Source organism: Mercenaria mercenaria, unplaced genomic scaffold (assembly GCF_021730395.1).
Source record: "Mercenaria mercenaria strain notata unplaced genomic scaffold, MADL_Memer_1 contig_4580, whole genome shotgun sequence".
Taxonomy (NCBI): Eukaryota; Metazoa; Mollusca; class Bivalvia; order Venerida; family Veneridae; genus Mercenaria; species Mercenaria mercenaria.
The window spans coordinates 17,113-37,725 of record NW_026462821.1 but is presented as its reverse complement, the minus strand read 5'-3'; the positions used below and the strand labels follow the sequence as shown (position 1 = coordinate 37,725).

Here is a 20,613-nt window from a genome sequence, read left to right as displayed (position 1 = left end):
CCATTCCTATAACCCCCCACCACTCGTGGCGGGGGATTAAAAAGGAATGATTTTTTTGTGGGGGGGGGGGGGGGGAGAGGGTGTGACCAAGGCAAGGTGGTGGCCAGGTGTGGGTACACAACTTCACATGTTTATAATAAATGTTCATGGAAAAGAATGAAAGAAGTCTAATGAAATTCTATCAACTGGTTGGTTTGTTATGTACAAATCTGTAGATTTTTAAACAATTAAAGGGCAATAACTCTAAGGAAAATTGACCAATTAAAAAAAAATTGACAGGCATCATTGAAGTATGTTGGTTCATATTTATTTCAAGTTTCATGAAATTCTACCTGCTTGTTACTGAGAAATGGCTGCAGAGTGGATTTTTCATTAAATCAAGGGCAATAACTAAGGGAAATTGATCACTAATAAAAGAAAACTTAACAGGCATCATTGTAGTATGTTGGTGCATGTTTATGTCAAGTTTTATGAAATTCTACCTGAGAAATGGCTGCCGACGGACATTTTTGGGCATTTTTCATTAAATCAAGGGCAATAACTCTAAGGGAAATTGACCAATCAAAAAAAATCTTCATGGGCATCATCGCAGTATCTTGGTTCATGTTTATTCTAAGTTTCCTGAAATTCTACCAGCTAACTAGAAAATGCTTTTGTAAAAAAGCGCATGTCTCCCCCAATGCAAAGTCCTATAGGAAAGAAGTCAATAGGGGTCAGGAGCGAAAGTCAAAGAGACACTGATGGTTGGCTGCAATAGGGATCATCTACTTGGCATGTCCAGTCATCCCGCTAAATTTCAACACTCTTGGCCTAGTGGTTCTCAAGTCACTGTTCAGGCTCCTGTGACCTTGATCTTTGATCAAGTGACCTCAAAACAAATAGGGGTCATCTACTCTGCATGTCCAATCATCCTATTAAGTTTCAACATTGTAGGTCAAGTGGTTCTCAAGTTATTTCCAAAAAATGATTTTACATGAACAGGCCACTGTGACCTTGACCTTTAATAGACTGACCCCAAAATCAATAGGGGTCATCTACTCTGCATGTTCAATCATCCTATGAAGTTTCAACATTCTGGGTCAAGTGGTTCTCAAGTTATTGATCGGAACTGGTTATCAATGTTCAGGCCCCTGTGACCTTGACCTTTAACGGAGTGACCCCAAAAACAATAGGGGTCATTTACTCTGCATGAACAATCATCCTATGAAGTTTCAACATTCTGGGTCGAGAGGTTCTCAAGTTATTGATTTGAAATGGTTTTCCATGTTCAGGACCCTGTGGCCTTGACCTTTAACAGAGTGACCTTAAAATCGTTAGGGGTCATCTACTCTGCATGACCAATCATCCTATGAAGTTTCATCATTCTGGGTCAAGTGGTTCTCAAGTTACTGACCGGAAATGGTTTTCTATGTTCGGGCCCCTGTGACCTTGACCTTTGACAGAGTGACCCCAAAATCGTTAGGGGTCATCTACTGTGCATGACCAATCATCCTATTAAGTTTCAACATTCTGGGTCAAGTGGTTCTCAAGTTATTGACCGGAAATGGTTTTCAATGTTCAGGCCCCTGTGACCTTGACCTTTAATGGAGTGACCCCAAAATCGACAGGGGTCATCTACTTTGCATGTACAATCATCCTATGAAGTTTCAACATTCTGGGTCAAGTGGTTCTCTAGTTATTGATCGGAAATGGTTTTCCATGTTCAGGCCCCTGTGACCTTGACCTTTGATGGAGTGACCCGAAAATCGACAGGGGTCATCTACTTTGCATGTACAATCATCCTATGAAGTTTCAACATTCTGGGTCAAGTGGTTCTCTAGTTATTGATCGGAAATGGTTTTCCATGTTCAGGCCCCTGTGACCTTGACCTTTGATGGAGTGACCCCAAAATCAATAGGGGTCAATTACTCTTTATGACCAATCATCCTATGAAGTTTCAACATTCGGGGTCTAGTGGTTCTCTAGTTATTGATCGGAAATGGTTTTCAATGTTCAGGCCCCTGTGACCTTGACCTTCGACGGAGTGACCCCAAAATCAATAGGGGTCATCTACTCTTTATGACCAATCATCCTATGAAGTTTCAACATTCGGGGTCAAGTGGTTCTCTAGTTATTGATCGGAAATGGTTTTCAATGTTCAGACCCATGTGACCTTGACCTTTGATGGAGTGACCCCAAAATCAATAGGGGTCATCTACTCTTTATGACCAATCATCCTATGAAGTTTCAACATTCGGGGTCAAGTGGTTCTCTAGTTATTGATCGGAAATGGTTTTCAATGTTCAGGCCCCTTTGACCTTGACCTTTGACGGAGTGACCCCAAAATCAATAGGGGTCATCTACTCTTTATGACCAATCATCCTATGAAGTTTCAACATTCGGGGTCAAGTGGTTCTCTAGCTATTGATCGGAAATGGTTTTCAATGTTCAGGCCCCTGTGACCTTGACCTTTGACGGAGTGACCCCAAAATCAATAGGGGTCATCTACTCTTTATGACCAATCATCCTATGAAGTTTCAACATTCGGGGTCAAGTGGTTCTCTAGTTATTGATCGGAAATGGTTTTCAATGTTCAGGCCCCTGTGACCTTGACCTTTGACGGAGTGACCCCAAAAACAATAGGGGTCGTCTACTCCAGCAGCCCTACAACCCTATGAAGTTTGAAGGTTCTAGGTCAAATGGTTCTCCAGTTATTGCTCGGAAATGAAGTGTGACGTACGGACGGACAGGGCAAAAACAATATGTCTCCTGGGGGAGACATAATTACTGAGAAATGGCTGCGGACAGACGGACTAACAGACGTGACGGACGGACAACGCCATTTCAATACCCCCTCCCGATTTCATCGGTGGGGGATTATAATGATTTTGTGGTTACAATAATCATTTTGCTCTGAAAAGGATATACCGGTACATCATCCTAAATTTCCATTTGTTTTAGCTGAAAATATTATAAAGTCATATACCTTTATTGAAACTTTTTGATAAAATAACAGGTGTGTAGTCTGTTAACACTTGAAAATAACTTTGACTCCATTGAAATGAATGGTTGAAAAAAAAAACAATCAGGATCATTTACATTTGTTTAGACATTTATACTTTTTCATTTATAAACATATTGAACAAACAACAATGTAAAAGGATCTTAACAACTAATTTTGACAGTATGTAAACTTTAAGATAATCAGGGTTCAACCCATTTAAAGATTTAACAAAATTGCTTTTTTGTAGTCAATTCGGTCATGGAATTTCATCCATGTGAGCTCCTTAAATAGTTATTCTGATTGTACATGAATGGTTGATCCAGTATAATACATATATATACAGCTCAATACATGACAATATCGGTACTTTCACAAATGTTTGATCTTGTGTCAAAATCTAAATTTCTTTACACAGTAAATTCTTTAAAAACTATGATGTTACATCAGACTGTTAGGAATGATGAGGTATTGTGATTTTTCAAAGCAGACTCACAAAAATCAAAGGTGCCAATCAATACTTTTTGCTGTCTATACAGTTCTATTCATATTAACTCAAAATATGTACTGAAGAAAGAATATAATTAGATTATATTTCGACACAAAACAAGCCTCTATACATATAACGACTGTCAGTTGTTAACTACATCTCATGAGAACTGCAAAACATGTGCAACATTACAAAAATTCAAAGACTGACACAAACAAAATTCAAAGACTGACATACAAAAATTCGAAGACTGACAAAGGTAAATTCCCTATAGTAAGCCCAAGTGCATCATTTTCACAATACATTGATCAGTTTAAAATTTATGTAAAGCAATCAAACAATATGAAATTTAAGTAATACCCAAGTCAATTAAAGGGCCTTTGGTAAAAACAACTACCAAAATTTTTAAGACAGGACATGCAAGGTATTTTTTTACAAATAAAAAAAACAACATTTATTCAAACAACATTATTCCAGTTTTCTGGGTGTCCAGTTTGTGGTCCATCATTATTTTTGACTGTGCCAAACCAAAAAGTCACTGGTCTTTGTTCAAATGTCCATAGCTTACTTCCTTATGATTTCTTATTTTCAGTCTCACTGTGATAAAAACATTTCTTGAAACATTTCAAATTTGAACAGTGACAGTTCATATTCATTGTATTTCACACACATGTCTTCTACATAAGAATGTCGCAGGCTGCACATCTGCAAGTTATAGAGAAGCTTTTAAGCAGTCCAAGTTATTTCTATTTGAGACTGAATCTTGAGAATGCCATCAGTACAGAAAGAACTGAGATCTCCTGACTGCATACAACTGTCAATATCTCCGGACTGCATACAGCTGTCAAGATCCCCGGACTGCATACTACTGCTGTGATCCCAGGGCTGCATACAACTGTCGAGATCTCCTGACTGCATATAAACTGTCGAGATCTCCGGACTGCATACAACTGTCAAGATATGACTGCAAACAACTGTCTAGATCTCCTGACTGCATACAACTGTTGAGATCTGACTGCATACAACTGTCGAGATCTGACTGTATACAACTGTCAAAATCTGACTGCATACAACTGTCTAGATCTCTGGACTGCATCCAACTGTCGCTGAAAAATAGAGAACTAAGATTAACCATTTGATTTTCATTCTTTGACTGCGGGTGGGGTAGTAGTCTTCAGCTATAATATTTGTGGCACCTTGTTATTGAATAAAATTACTGACCTATAAGCCAGCAGGAGGGCTTCCTCTCACAAACCTGAATTGCATAAAGTTTACATGCACCCAAAACATTTACAAAACTTCATAAGACTAAATGTATAATTTACACAAATATATGTATAACATTAAACTTTCAAATGCTTACTGTGAAGTCTATCACATAATATATACTTGTTTTCTATATATTTTGATGTGAGTTTCAGAGAAGTTGCTATACTTATGATTGTAAACAGTGAATACAAAAGTCAAACAAGAGGGTCATGATGACCCTATATCTCTCACCTGTTAAACGTGGCCTTGGAATCATCAAGATAAACATTCTGACCAAGTTTCAAGAAGATAGGGTCATGAATGTGGCCTCTACAGTGTATACAGCTTTTCTTTTGATTTTAGCGGGTGACCTGGTTTTAGACTCCACATCATCCAGATTCTAACTTGATCTAGGAATCATCAAGATAACCATTCTGATCAAGTTTCAAGAAGACAGGGTCATAAATGTAGCTTTAAAAATGTTAACATGCTTTTCCTTTGATTTGACTTGGTAACCTAGTTACTGACCCCACAGGACCAGTTTCTAACTTGGCCTAGAGATCATCAAGGTAAACAAGTTTGTATGAAATCAAAGCATAAATGAAAACCCTGTATGGCTGAACGGGCCAAAATAGAAAATTGTTCCCTTTCAGGGGCAGCAACTCAGAACCCATGATGGAATCTAGCCAGTTTTCGAATGGAATTCATATCTTATTGTGACATAAGCTGTGTGTAAATGTGGTTAAAATCAAATGTAAAATGTCACTTCTATCGTGTTCACAAGGTAAAAATTAACAAATTTCGGCTCTTTCAGGGGTCATTCAGGGACCGTAACTCTGGAACCTATGACTGGATCTGATGGATTCAATAATATGACATGACCTATTGTTGTTAAAGATATTTTGCAAGTTTGTGTATCAAATCAAACTATAAACAAGAGCTCGTCGAACACGAAATGCACCCCCTTGATGCATTCAGTAATTGCACAAGGAACAGAAATTATGCTCACTGTAAACAAAAGTTCTATCCTTCTGGTTCAATCTGACCTTGACCTTTAACCTATTAACCTAACAAGATATCACTGTGATCTTGGCACCCACCATTTTTGAATGTTCCAAATTTCAAGACTTGACCTCAAAATCAAGGTCAAATTTCATATCTGTACAAAACACTGTGCATGTTGTCCAAATTTGAAAGCTGTGGCTTGAGAAATGTGAAAGAAGGTCACTAGATCAATTTCAAGGTCAAAGTTCATTTCGGTAAATAGAACTATGCATGTGCTTCAGATTTGGAGGCTGTAGCTTGAGAAATGTGAAAGTAAGTAATAGGTAAAATTCAATGTCAAATTTCAATTCAGAACACAAAAATATGCATGCGGTCAAAATTTGAAGCTGTAGCTTCAGAAATGTGAAAGTAGGTCACTAAGTTCATTTCGGTACACAAAACTATGCATGGGGTTCAAATTTGAAGGATGTAGCTTGAGAAATGTGAAAGTAGGTCACTAGGTCAAAATCAAGGTCAAATTTTATTTTGTTACACAAAACTATGCATGATATCCAAATCTGAAGCCTGTACCTTTAGAAATGTGAAAGTAGGTCACTAGGTCAATCTCAAGATCAAAGTTTATTTCAGTACACAAAACTATGCATGTGGTTCAAATTTGAAGGCTGTAGCTTGAGAATTGTGAAAGTAGGTCACTAGGTCAAGATGAAGGTCAACTCATGTCAAGCTTCATCTTGCCACTCAAAACGATACATGTGGTCCAAATTTGAATGATGTAGGCTATGGACATGAAGATTCTAATTCTTTTGCCTATACGAGATTTTATGAACCATGTGACCCCTGGGGCGGGGCCATATTTGACCCTAGAGGGATAATTTGAACAAACTTGGTAGAGAACCACTAGATGATGCTACATTACAAATATCAAAAGCCTAGTCTTTGTTGTTTGGTCAAGAAGATTTTCAAAGCTTTTCCCTATATAAGTCCATGTGACCCCCAGGGCGGGGCCATATTTGATCCTAGGGGAATAATTTGAACAATCTTAGTAGAGGATCACTAGATGATGTCATATACAAAATATCAAAGCCCTAGGCCCTGTGGTTTTGGACAATAGGTTTTTCAGAGTTTTTTCCTATATAATTCTATATAAACCATGTGACTACCGGGGTGGGGCCATATTTGACCCCAGGGAAACAATCTCAACAATCTTGGTAGAGGACCACTAGGTTTTGCTACATACCAAATATCAAAGCCCTAGGCCCTGTGATTTTGGACAAAAAGACCAGAAACCATTTAACTGTTCCTGGCCAATGTGACCTTGACCTTTGACCTAATGACCTCAAAATCAATAGGGGTCATCTGCTGGTCATGACCAACCTCACTATCAATTTTCCTGACATTAGGCCCAAGCATTCTTGAGTTATTGCCCGGAAACCATTTTCCTGTTCCTGGTCACAGTGTCCTTGACCTTTGACATACTGACCTCAAAATCAATAGGGGTCATCTGCTGGTCATGGCCAACCTCCCTATAAGCTTTCATGGCTCTAGGCCCAAGCGTTCTTGAGTTAACATCCGGAAACGGTTTAACTGTTCAGGGTCACTGTGACCTTGCCCTTTGACATACTGACCTCAAAATCAATAGGGGTCATCTGCTGGTGATGACCAACCTCCCTATCAATTTTCATGAGCCTAAGCCCAAGTGTTATTGAGTTATCATCCGGAAACCGTTTAACTATTCAGGGTCACTGTGACCTTGACCTTTAACATACTGACCTCAAAATTAATAGGGATCATCTGCTGGTGATGACCAACCTCCCTATCATCTTTCATGATCCTAGGCCCAAGCGTTCTAGAGTTATCATCCAGAAACGGATTAGTCTACATTCCGACCGACCGACAGACCAACCACCGACATCTGCAAAACAATATACCCCTCCTTCTTCAAAGGGGGGCATAATGAAGTCTCTGAAATGAATTATGGCTTCAAAAGCCAAAATAGCCTTAACTTTGACACTGATGGGATCTGGTCAGTTTTGGAAAGGAACCAAGATATTATGCAAATACAAGTTGTGTGCAAGTTTGATTAAAACTGACTGCAAAATGTCGTCTCTATCGTGTTCACAAGAAATTGTGAATGGATGGACCAATGACGGACGAAGGATAATCACAAATGCTAATCTTGACTCTACATGGCAGGTGAGCTAAAAAGACAGTAATCTTTATTTCTTATTTCAAATTTAATAATCCAGAGTTACACAAATTTTCAACATGGATGCCATTTGACCCTATAATAATGCTTTATGGAGTATTTATAAGCAGTAACAATCTTCTCTCTTTGGATGATTACATTAACAGTAAAACAAGGCTTGCTTGAGCATCGGAAGCTTGAGCATGCGGGCTTCCCCAGCATCTGAAGTTTTTTTTTTTTTGGTTGGGTTTAACGTCACATAGACACAATTTTAGGTCATACGGCGACTTTCCAGCTTTGATGGTGAAGGAAGACCCCAGGTGCCCCTCTGTGCATTCTTTCATCACAAGCGAGCACCTGGGTAGAACCACCGACCTTCTGTAAGCCAGCTGGATGGCTTCCTCACACGAAGAATTCAATGCCCAGAGTGAGGCTCGAACCCACATCGATGAGGGGCAAGTGATTTGAAGTCAGCGAATTTAACCACTCGGCCACGGAGGCCCCTACAGCACCTGAAGTGGTCCCCGGGTGTTTTCCTTACATTTTCTATATCTGGATCGTTTGAAAGCCGGAATAACTCCAGCCTTTTGCATATTCCCTTGCAGCCTCAACTTTCTGATGTTTTACTGTATTTCAAAAATACAAAATAACTGGGATGTTACATACCTGTAACAACTCCTCAAAGATATCCTCCTGTCTTGAGGTGATTCTCAGATCATTGTTAGAGAGGACCACCCTTGTCTTGTGTGTGCGGGCCTGCCGTGGTGTTCATACTGTTTGTATGCTGTAGTACTTCTGCCGCTGTTTGTGGGCTCAGCAACCTGGAACATTACCAAGAGCATTCTTCTATCAGAAATAAATTAGATTTAACTGAAGTAAATTTTTATCTTTTTTTCATTATAACTTTCTAAGTAGATAGAAGAGTGTTTAACTTCATTGCCTGCTTTGCTAAAGTAAGGTAAAATGTAAACCACCTGTAATCTTGGAAACTCTTACTTCAGGGTCATGCCTACAAATACACTTCACAACATTAAATTTTCTAATTCTTATTTAAAATCACCTGTAAATCAACACCATATAATTAGAAATCTCATTTGTGCAAACAATTTTCTCCAGTTTAGCTTGCTAAATTTCTAAAATGGACTGGTCCATCATTCCATTTGGGCAAAACAATTTATTATTTGAAGGGGTGTTCACTGAAAATTAACTGACTGAATAGCAAACAGTGCAGATCTTGATCAGACTGCACAGGTCACAAAGGCAGAATCACTTGCCTCCAGCAGGCTGAAGGTTAAGGAGTAACAAACAAACACAAACCAGCAGCTTTTCTATATATTTTTTGACTGCAAATAAAATAGGGTTATTATAACAGTAGCTTGATCTGGGATGCAGTATTCGGCTCTCGTGGATTTTGCCAGATCGGATCTCACGAGGCGCTTGCGCGCCGAGTGTGATCCGACCTGGCAAAATCCACGAGAGCCGAATACAAAGTCTCAGATCTAGCTACAGTTATAATGACCCTTTTATTATATACCTTTACCATTTTGATTCTTGTTTTGTTCTTGAACGAAATCTTCAATGTTTATCGATATTAAATGGAACTTTGTGAAGTTTTTATGTGCGCTATTTATAGAAATGTGTCGGGTCATGCATATTAATGAAAATAGTCCGGCAGCATACAATATGGAAGGTACAATACGGAATTTAAAAGGTACAATACGGAATTTTTGTCTGTCTGTTCATATTTAATTGTAAAATACAAAACGATTTTTTACAGAATTTATATAGGTATATAATAAATCTATTTATATAGACAAATATAGCAAAGCACTCGATGATTCACTTTTTTCAGCTTCCGTGTTATATTACTAATAAATAGAAGTAACTCTGGAGACGTCTCCTTTAAAGAGGACGTATCAAGTTATTATATGAATTTGACATTGACATTCCAGTTTCTATGACGGAAGAGCGCTCCAGATGCCACTTTAAGCTGCACTTACGCAAGAGCAGGTTATAACCATGTATTCAGCCAGAGTAGATTTTGTCAAGACGAATCACACAAGGCGCACTGGAGCAAAATGTGATTTGACCTGGCAAATTCAACAAGAGTTGAATACAAAATCCCAGATCTAGCTACTGTGATAATGACCCTTTTATTACATACATCCACCTGCTATGCTTTGCTATGTTGTTTCGTTATCAAACAAAATCTTCAATATGTATTATGTTATTTAACCGAATGTAGTTTTTGTGCATTAGTCATAGATCTGTGTCCGGTCATGCATATCAAATAAAAATAGTCCAGCAACATTCAATACAAAAGGTACAATACAGATATTTTTCTGCCTGTTCGTATTTACTGGTGAAATACAAGCTGTTTTCTTGACAGAATTTATACAGGTATATTATAATGACAAGAGGACCATGATGGTCCTGAATCGCTCACCTCTTCCCACATGACCCAGTTTTGAGTATGACGTCGTTTTTTCTATTATTTGACATAGTGACCTTGTTTTTGAGCTCATGTGACCCAGTTTTGAACTTGACCTAGATATTATCAAGATAAAAATTCTGACCAATTTTCATGAAGATCCATTGAAAAATATGGTCTCTAGAGAGGTCACAAGGTTTTTCTATTATTTGACCTGTTGACCTAGTTTTCGAAGGTACGTGACCCTGTTTTGAATTTTGTCTAGATATCATCAAGGTGAACATTCTCACTAATTTTCATGAAGATCTCATGAAAAATATGGCCTCTAGAGAGGTCACAAGGTTTTTCTATTTTTATACCTACTGGCCTAGTTTTTGACCACACGTGACCCAGTTTCGAAACTGACCTAGATATCGTCAAGGTGAACATTCAGATCAATTTTCATGAAGATCCATTGAAAAATATGGCCTCTAGAGAGGTCAAAAGATTTTAATAATTTTAGACCTACTGACCTAGTTTTTGACCGTAGTTGACCCAGTTTCAAATCTGACCTAGATATCATCAAGATGAACATTCAGACCAACTTTCATACAGATCCCATGAAAAGTATGGCCTCTAGAGAGGTCACAATGTTTTTTTATTATTTGACCTACTGACCTAGTTTTTTATGGCACATGACCCAGTTTCAAACTTGACCTAGATATCATCAAGGTGAACATTCTTACCAATTTCTATGGAGATCCATTCACAAGTATGGCCTCTAGAGAGGTCACAAGGTTTTTCTATTTTTAGACCTACTGACCTAGTTTTTGACGCACATGACCCTGTTTCGAACCTGACCTAGATATCATCAAGATGAACATTCAGACCAATTTTCATACAGATCCCATGAAAAATATGGCCTTTAGAGAGGTCACAAGGTTTTTCTATTATTTGACCTACTGACTTAGGTTTTGAAGGCAAGTGACCCACTTTCGAACTTGACCTAGATATCAAGGTGAACATCCAGACCAACTTTCATACAGATCCCATGAAAAATATGGCCTCTAGAGAGGTCACAAGGTTTTTCTATTATTTGACCTACTGACCTTGTTTTTGATGGCATGTGACCCACTTTCGAACCTGACCAAGATATCAACAAGATGAACATTTAGACCAACTTTCATACAGATCCCATGAAAAATATGGCCTTTAGAGAGGTCACAAGGTTTTTCTATTATTTGACCTACTGACCTAGTTTTTGACCACATGTGACCCAGTTTCGAACCTGACCTAGATATCATCAAGGTGAACATTCTGACCATTTTTCATGAAGATCTTTTGAAATATATGGCCTCTAGAGAGGTCACAAGGTTTTTCTATTTTTAGACCTACTGACCTAGTTTTTGAAGGCACGTGACCCAGTTTCGAACTTGACCTAGATATCATCAAGGTGAACATTCTGACCAAATTTCATGAAGATCTTGTGAAATATTTGGCCTCTAGAGAGGTCACAAGGTTTTTCTATTTTTAGACCTACTGACCTAGTTTTTGAAGGCACGTGACCCAGTTTCGAACTTGACCTAGATATCATCAAGATAAACATTCTGACCAACTTTCATAAAGATCCCATGAAAAATGTGACCTCTAGAGTGGTCACAAGCAAAAGTTTACGCACGGACGGACGGACAGACGGACGACGGACACCGCACGATCACAAAAGCTCACCTTGTCACTTTGTGACAGGTGAGCTAATAATACATATAGCCGTAGCTCTCTTTCCAGTATGACTGTAGTGCAAAACTCCTAAAAATACCATTCATAGTTTAACATAGCCCTATCACCTATGAAAAAGTAACGGCTAAATGCAGTATACAAACTAACAAGAGGGCCATGATGGCCCTATATCGCTCACCTGTTATCATTGCACTTGAGGACAAGAAGGTCCTCAGAAAAAATATCTAAGTCCAAAGGACAGGAACAACAAAGGAAAGAAATTTAACCAAAAAGAGAAAAAAACTCTTACAAGGTACAGATATGTCAAAATACACCTAAAAATTGGAGGTACCATCCATGTTGTACCACAGAAAAGTGGTCTCGGTTTTTCCCTACCGCCAAGAATAAAAAAGTTACTAAAAATAAGCTATTTATAGTAACGTAAAAGGGAAGTAATTAAAAAGAAAATTATTGTAAGTGAACAAAAGAAGGATCTGCCAAATAAATCTCATGACATAAATGAAATTTCAGATCAGTATCTTCATTAGTTACGGAGATATATCCATTTTAATTTGAAATAAAGGGAGGTAATTTGACATAAAATCAGTCCATAGTTATCTACCCTGATTGGCTGAGTGCAACTAATGACAATAATGAAATTTCAAAAAAGTCCTATAAGTACTTACTGATATAAATCCATTTTGATTACAATCAGGGGAGGTAATCAGATATAAAATAACTCTGGAACCTATGATTGGATCTGATTTGCAATGGAATCCAAGATTTATTGTTGTTGAAGATATTTTGGAAGTTTGTATCAAATAAAACCATAAATGAAGTCTCTATATGGCTGCGAAAGCCAAAATAGCCAATTTTGGACCTTTAAGGGGCCATAACTCTAGAACCCATGATGGAATCTGGCCAGTTCAAGAAAGGAACCAAGATTTTGTGGTGATACAAGTTGTGTGCAAGTTTGGTTAAAATCAAATCATAAATGAAGCTGCTATTGTGCAGACAAGGTAAAAATAGCTAATTTTGGCCCTTTCAGGGGCTATAACTCTGGAACCCATAAAGGGATCTGGCCGGTTCAAAAAAGGAACTGAGATCTTATGGCAACACAAGTTTTGTGCAAATTTTATTAAATTCAAATCATAAATGAAGCTGCTATTGTGCAGACAAGGTCAAAATAGTTAATTCTGGCCCTTTCAGGGGCAGTAACTCCGGAACCCATAATGGAATCTAGCCAGCTCAAAAAAGGAACCAAGATCTTATAGTGATACAAGTTGTGTGCAAGTTTGGTTAAAATAAAATCATAAATGAAGCTGCTATTGTGCAGACAAGGTCAAAATAGCTAATTCTGGCCCTTTCAGGGGCCGTAACTCTGGAACCCATATCGGAATCTGGCCACTTCAAGAAAGGAACCAAGATCTTATGGTGATACAAGCTGTGTGCCAGTTTGGTAAAAATCAAATTATAAATAAAGCTGCTATTGTGCAGACAAGGTCAAAATAGCTGATTTTGGCCCTTTCAGGGGCCATAACTCTGGAACCCATAATGGGATCTGGCCAGTTCAAGAAAGGAACTGAGATCTTATGGTGATACAAGTTGTGTGCAAGTTTGGTTAAAATAAAATCATAAATGAAACCACTATCGTGCAGACAAGAAATTGTTGACGGACGGACGGACGCACGGACGGACGGACTGACGACGGGTGATCACAAAAGCTCACCTTGTCACTATGTGACAGGTGAGCTAAAAACAAAATTGTAACTGATCCATATCAACAATATCATATTTGAGCCGTGCCATGAGAAAACCAACATAGTGGATTTGCAAACAGCATGGATCCAGACCAGCCTGCGCATCTGTGCAGTCTGGTTAAGATCCATGCTGTTCGCTAACAGTTTTTCTAATTCCAATAGGCTTTAAAAGCGAACAGCATGGATCCTGACCAGACTGCGTGGATGTGCAGGCTGGTCTGGATCCATGCTGGTTGCAAAACCACTATGTTGGTTTTCTCTTGGCATGGCTCATTTATAGATTATACAAGGAGCTGTGTTCAATAAATGCTTGATGCCCCCGGTGGTATCCTTGTCAATACAAAGCAACCTAAGTCCAAAACTAGGTCAAGGTCAAACTGAGGTTGTCACAAATTGACATACGGGCCTTATTTTATCTGTAGTGTAAATGCAGGTATTGCATCATATTTTTGTAAATTTTTGAGTTATTGAGGTAAATGTCAGATTTCACGCATAAAATACCTCTCATGTTTTTCTGTATTTCACAACTTAAATTTCCATGTAAATTTCATTAAATTCGGTTCAGTAATAAGAAAGTTGATATTTTATAAACTTCAGTAATTTATGTTTTTATCCCCAAAACCACTATAATGGGCCTCAAATTGTCAATTTCAATCCGCGCCAAAGTAGTTAGATTTCCCGGCTATATCATGAATCCCGTGGAACCACAAAATAGTCGGAGTCCACGGCTTAGCCGTGAATCCCATGAAATTTAGTATTTGGCGGGACATTATCCTTTAAATAGACTAGATATGCCTTGCGCACACCACCTTCCGACATTATAGACGAATCTATGTCTGAATTATTTTCTTGCTAGAAATTTATGCTCGATCGAGGTAAGAAAATTATTTGTTAGATTTTGTATGATTTTTGCATTACGATTTTTATTTGGTAAATTTTTGTTCATTCTACAGAATTCTGTAACATTTACTTTTCGGCATGTGATTTTGGCTAGTTTCGGTATGTCAGGATAATTTATTAAATTTTTCAGACTTTTGTAAATTATTTAGAAAGAGGAGTCTAAACGTTTCGTTTATATAAAGATGTTAGATTTATACTGAAATTTGTATCGTGATAATTGTAAAGCACTGTTTCAAAAACTTATGTCAAACATTTTGTTAATTATGGAATGCCATTACTGCATTGTATTGTTATGTATAAATCTATATGGCAAGTCTAGTACCATGTATGTAATATATTAATGTAATTTGTAATTGTGTGCCAGTCTATAGCACATCTAATTAATGTCCGTTGTAGTGTATGGCATTAGATATTATATGGATGCCAACTATGATATAACGTTTGATTTATATTGAATTTTGTTAATTTGTAGTTGTAAATAATAGCTGCAGTTTATCATTTCCGTATCTATAATGTTTCATCATATACTTTTCATATCTTTTTCATACTTTAACTTTAGTCTTTTAAGTAAGTAATCTTTGTAATAATGGAAGTAATAAGTGACATATTTTAATCATGTGACGTCTGAACTTAGTAGCACACGTTTTGTAAAAGTAGCACGTATTATTTATGGGAGCCTATGGAGGTATGGTGTACCCAAAGGAGCAGTTTTATGCCCTGACTTATTTGTTTTGCTATGGTGCTTACCATATGTTATATATTTTAGCTTCTTCCGCCAGACAATTTTACCTGGTGATGTCATAACCCGGAAGTACAATGCCCGAGGTTCACTTGTCTTCACTCGCCTGGATGTGATATTCCCAGCGCAGAGCTTTCGTCCCATGGTTGTGCCGTAAACCGCAAAGACGATGATTTTTGTTATCCTCTGAAGTCAGCTCAGGGATGCAATCACCTACCACCATAGGGAGCCAATATGGAATCAACGTATTCACGGTTTAAAGGGACTGGATTAGAAGATATGTTGTCATATTTTGTTTGTGCTACTTAAAGTTCGCAATTAAATTAAAGAACTGTACCACGTCACATTAGAATGGAAATATACGAACTTTGTATCTGGTGATACTGAACTTTTATTTTTTTTTCTTATAATCAGTTTTTTTTTCATATCATCTATTCATTGTAAATAATCATCTTATGTAAATAAATTTGTAAATATTGTAAAGGGTGTTGATTTGTTCTGATGGTTACTGTCGCCGGTACGGCCATTCCTGTCACAGAGGTCAGGTGAGGTTTGAAGATGAGGAATGGTCACAGGTTTCATCTGTATTAGTATCAATTCATTCTTGTAAGTGGTATTAATGCTAGACGAAACGGTCCCATTTGGTTAACCAAGAGATGGCCCATATAAAGCAACCTAAGTCCAAAATGAGGTCAAAGTCAAGGTCAAACTGTGGTCAGGTGATGTCTGAAGATGAGGAATGGTCACAGGTTATATCTGCATTAGTATCAAGTCATTCTAGTAAGGGGTATTGACGCTAGACGAAACGGTCCCATTTGGTTAACCTCGTCAACGGACCTTTATTGGGTATTTCTTTTGTTAAAAAGTACCCAATATGCTACAAAAAGTACCCAATAAACACTACGGAATGAATAGAATTAACCGTTACCTATTGTTCTCTATACCCAACAAATGTTTATTCGTGGGCTCGGACGGACAGACAGGACAATCACTATATGTCTCCCGCATCAGTAGATGCCGGAGGCATAAAAATTTGTATCAAGAAAAAATACCATTATGATGAAAATACAATACATTCTGTAAAACAAAAACCTCCCGAAGCCCTTAACTCACATTACCTAGTAAGAAGATTAAATGCTAAGATGTGCCAAGAAAGTCACATACCCAACTCAGAAGCTAATTTTTTATGACATCAATTACTGGTGAGCTGCTCTTTCCTTCCTGCTTTATCTCACTGACCATATTCTGTTTTTGCCAGCTGGTTTAGTGTCTGCAGAAGTGTAAGGTTCATGAGTCTGTTTACTATACTTGCATTAATTACTGCTTGTACAAAAGTATTTCAATAAATACATTATATTTTGAAAATTTACTAGGAAAATGTCTGCTTTTTTAAGACAGGAATTTTTTTTACTGGATAAAGCAGTATCAAATGTCTGTCCCATTTTGAACCAGAACACTTAGTTATGTCTGGTATAGGTATCTATATACAGCACAATATATCAATCTTCAGTATAACAGCAATAACAACACTCTATGTCAAATATATATATGTAGTTCTTGTAGCCCCTAAGACAGCAAAGTGAAATCATTAGATCAAATTGAAGAGAAGTTCATACAAGGATGCAGCTTGCTAACAACAAGGTCTGATGAAGTTCATCAATGGGTTCATGAAAACAAATTGTTAAGGTTTCTTTTCTTGTGTTTTTCGAATGGTTATGGGAAGAAGTATGGTTGCAATAAACTCAGTGCACTGAGGTGAATATCAGGCAGTAATGTACCAGTAACCTTCTACTTGAACAAAGAAATTCAGAATTCTCTAGCTGATTTTGAGACATTTCAATATTGGTATCCCAGAACTCCATAATCCACCACTGTATCAAATGGTTATGGGAAGAAGATAGTTTTTATGTAACAGTAGCCTTATGTCAGTATCTGGTAGCAAAGAGGCCTTCAGCTTAATCTAGGAAATTCATAATTTCCCACCTTGATTATGTAAAGAAAATAGCTGTTAATACTTGGTGCTGTACATGATGGTACATAAGTCTTATGTGGTACATGATGGTACATTAGTCTTATGTGGTACATGATGGTACATAAGTCTTATGTGGTATATGATGGTACATAAGTCTTATGTGGTACATGATGGTACATTAGTCTTATGTGGTACATGATGGTACATAAGTCTTATGTGGTACATGATGGTACATTAGTCTTATGTGGTACATGATGGTACACAAGTCTTATTTGGTACATGATGGTACATAAGTCTTATGTGGTACATGTTGGTACCTAAGTCTTATGTGGTACATGATGGTACCTAAGTCTTATGTGGTTTTGTTTGTTTGTTTTGGGTTTAACGCCGTTTTTCAACAATATTCAGTCATGTAACGGCGGGCAGTTAACCTAACTAGTGTTCCTGGATTCTGTACCAGTACAAACCTGTTCTCCGCAAGTAACTGCTAACTTCCCCACATGAATCAGAGGTAGAGGACTAATGATTTCATACACAATGTCGTTTATCAAATAGTCACGGAGAACATACGCCCCGCCAGAGGATCGAACTCACGACCCTGCGATCCGTAGACCAACGCTCTACCTACTGAGCTAAGCGGGTGGGCTTCTTATGTGGTATATGATGGTACCTAAGTCTTATGTGGTACATGATGGTACATAAGTCTTATGTGGTACATGATGGTACATAAGTCTTATGTGGTACTTGATGGTACCTAAGAGTCTTATGTGGTACATGATGGTACCTAAGTCTTATGTGGTACATGATGGTACCTAAGTCTTATGTGGTACATGATGGTACATAAGTCTTATGTGGTACATGATGGTACATATTAAGTCTTATGTGGTACATGGTAGTATTTTGAAACTTGCTATTAATACAAACAATACTAAATCAAACATGGCATGCAAGATCACAACCCCTCGATTGATGCCAAAGTCACATTGAACAGGTCAAACATTTAAGGTCTTTCAGCTTAAGGAGGTAGGTTACCTTGTTACCAGGGTAAATTCCAATTAGTTGAACTGCAGCAATTTTTTGTATTTCGTTTAATTTAATGTTTTAACTGCTACAATCTCAATTTCGTTTATCTCTGTCTCTGAAAGTAAAATTTTTATCTTGGTTTGAAGTACATGACCCTCCAAAGATATTTTATATTAAAAGAAGAAGGAAAATATGGATATTTAACACTTTTCATTGTATTGTGGTTTCCTTGTTATCCATAGAAGCCTTCACATTTGAAAATTTTACTAGTATGCACATTAGCTTTCTAAAATAAGCTTAAAATGTATATGTCGCGGGGCTCTTGTTTCCATGGTAACGCATTTTCATTCATTTTTAAACAACTATGTATGAAATTTTTTTTCTTTCGACGTCTTTAGTGTTATTCTGTTAATGACCAACATGGAATATGGTATTTAAGTAATATTATCAGCAAAATACCAAGCAGTTTACATGGTATCCTATTTTTCTTAAAGTTTAAAGTAACCATGGCAACAGAGATGTTTAAAATCGCTTATGCCTTGCTTTTTATCACAATTTCTTATAAAAGATATAAAAACAAATTATCTTTCTTGTTAATGTAGCTTTAAAACATCTTATTTCTAACGTAAATAATATTTCCGTATTATTTGCATTTTTTTAAACAAATTTCAAGGCTTAAAATACTTACAGCAGTACCCCACATCTGACATTTTTTACGGAAAAATTGTTCTGCATGCTGCTATTGTTCTTATGGATATTGTCGAAATGCAAATAAAAAGCTGAAGATTTGTTACTTAGATAAACCAGTGTCAACGCTTTTGAATTTTACATTTAGATATATAGGTCACAGGCTTCGTTTCCATGGTAACATCATTTTAATTCAAGAAACCACAATTTCCTACTGAAATTTGAACAATTTTAGAACTTAGTTTTAGTATATAAGTAATAAATTATCAACAGAAACTGAAAAATAGGTATTTCAAATCGAACTGCCCAATTTTTATTTGAAAATGGCCGTAAAAAAGTAACCTTTCATCCAACTATATTCTCAATAACATCAGTTACCATCATCAATTTTCCTACATTCCGCCAACATTTCAATATAACTACATAAAAGAAGCAAAATATTGGTAATTATGAGCGAAAGAAAATATTGGCTGCTTAAGAATAGTTCAAAAAAAGAAAATGCATGTAATTACGTACTTTCAAAATAAAATCTCTTGTTTTTGCACAGCAATCGACACGTAATGTCATGAGGACAATGACGTCATTTTATGGCAACAATGTTTTGAAGCATTTCTGCGGCAATTTAATCATAATTTCTGCATTATTAAACCACAAAGCATCAGATCTGAGACAGGTCCATGATTTTTTTTAGAAGACTGGATATACAAACACATTTAGTTTGTCGTAAACGTCGTCATAAATTGTTACGTAAGCTTCCGGTTGGGCATGCGCACATACAAATATTAAGGTAACCTACCTCCTTAACTATTCAGTTCAAATGTACAAAACAAATTTTGCAATTTTTCTTGTATAACTGGCGATTTATATATTTGTATTAGGGATGGGAACGAATACTGAAATCAATATTCGAATATTCGGTTTGCCATATTCGAATATATTCGAATATTCGGTTAGTTTTAATGGAAGCTTTAAATTTTTATTAAGTGATTAGCATATACATAACGTATTCATTTGTTTAAAGCGTGGATCATCGTAAATAAGGCCAAAAAAATGTTTGTTCCGGGTAACCCGATGCTACATAGCAAAACCCGCCGAATCTAGCGTTTTATTTTACGATTCTGTCAGTATAATCATGAACATATTTAACTAATTCAGTGTTTTAGCTTCAAAATGATACAAAAAATCAAAACGATTAGAATTTAGACCGTCGCAATTTTATCTAAATATAGCAGGTCGTCCCATTTAAACACGTGACGCACTGTTGTATTGCCGCCGCCATTTTGAAAAATTTCAATCGGCGCGTAGAAATCGTCGTGTAAAAAGCAAGTAAGACAGACTTAAACCTTCTTCAACATGAACTTATGCATCAATCATATGTTTTTCTTGATTTTATTATTAACTACTTCAAAATTTAATTCGAATACGGCCGACTGCGGATGAAAACCGTTTCTGCGGATGGTCTGAAACGTCGTACAAAATATTGTGAAAAGATCGACAA

At 37.0% G+C, this 20,613-nt stretch overlaps 1 protein-coding gene across 4 annotated transcripts in view; it reads right to left on the bottom strand.

Annotated features, from left to right (window-relative positions):
- Positions 1–3,149: 3,149 nt before the first annotated feature.
- Positions 3,150–20,613, bottom strand: part of LOC128553979 (uncharacterized) — a 28,205-nt gene continuing 10,741 nt past the window's right edge. For all 4 annotated transcript variants that reach the window (XR_008369490.1, XR_008369493.1, XR_008369491.1 and 1 more), the window contains 3 exons: positions 16,598–16,703; positions 8,575–8,729; positions 3,150–4,576 (listed from right to left, as the gene is read on the bottom strand). The gene's annotated coding sequence lies outside the window, so the exon portion shown is untranslated. The remainder of the gene's footprint in view (positions 4,577–8,574; positions 8,730–16,597; positions 16,704–20,613) is intronic.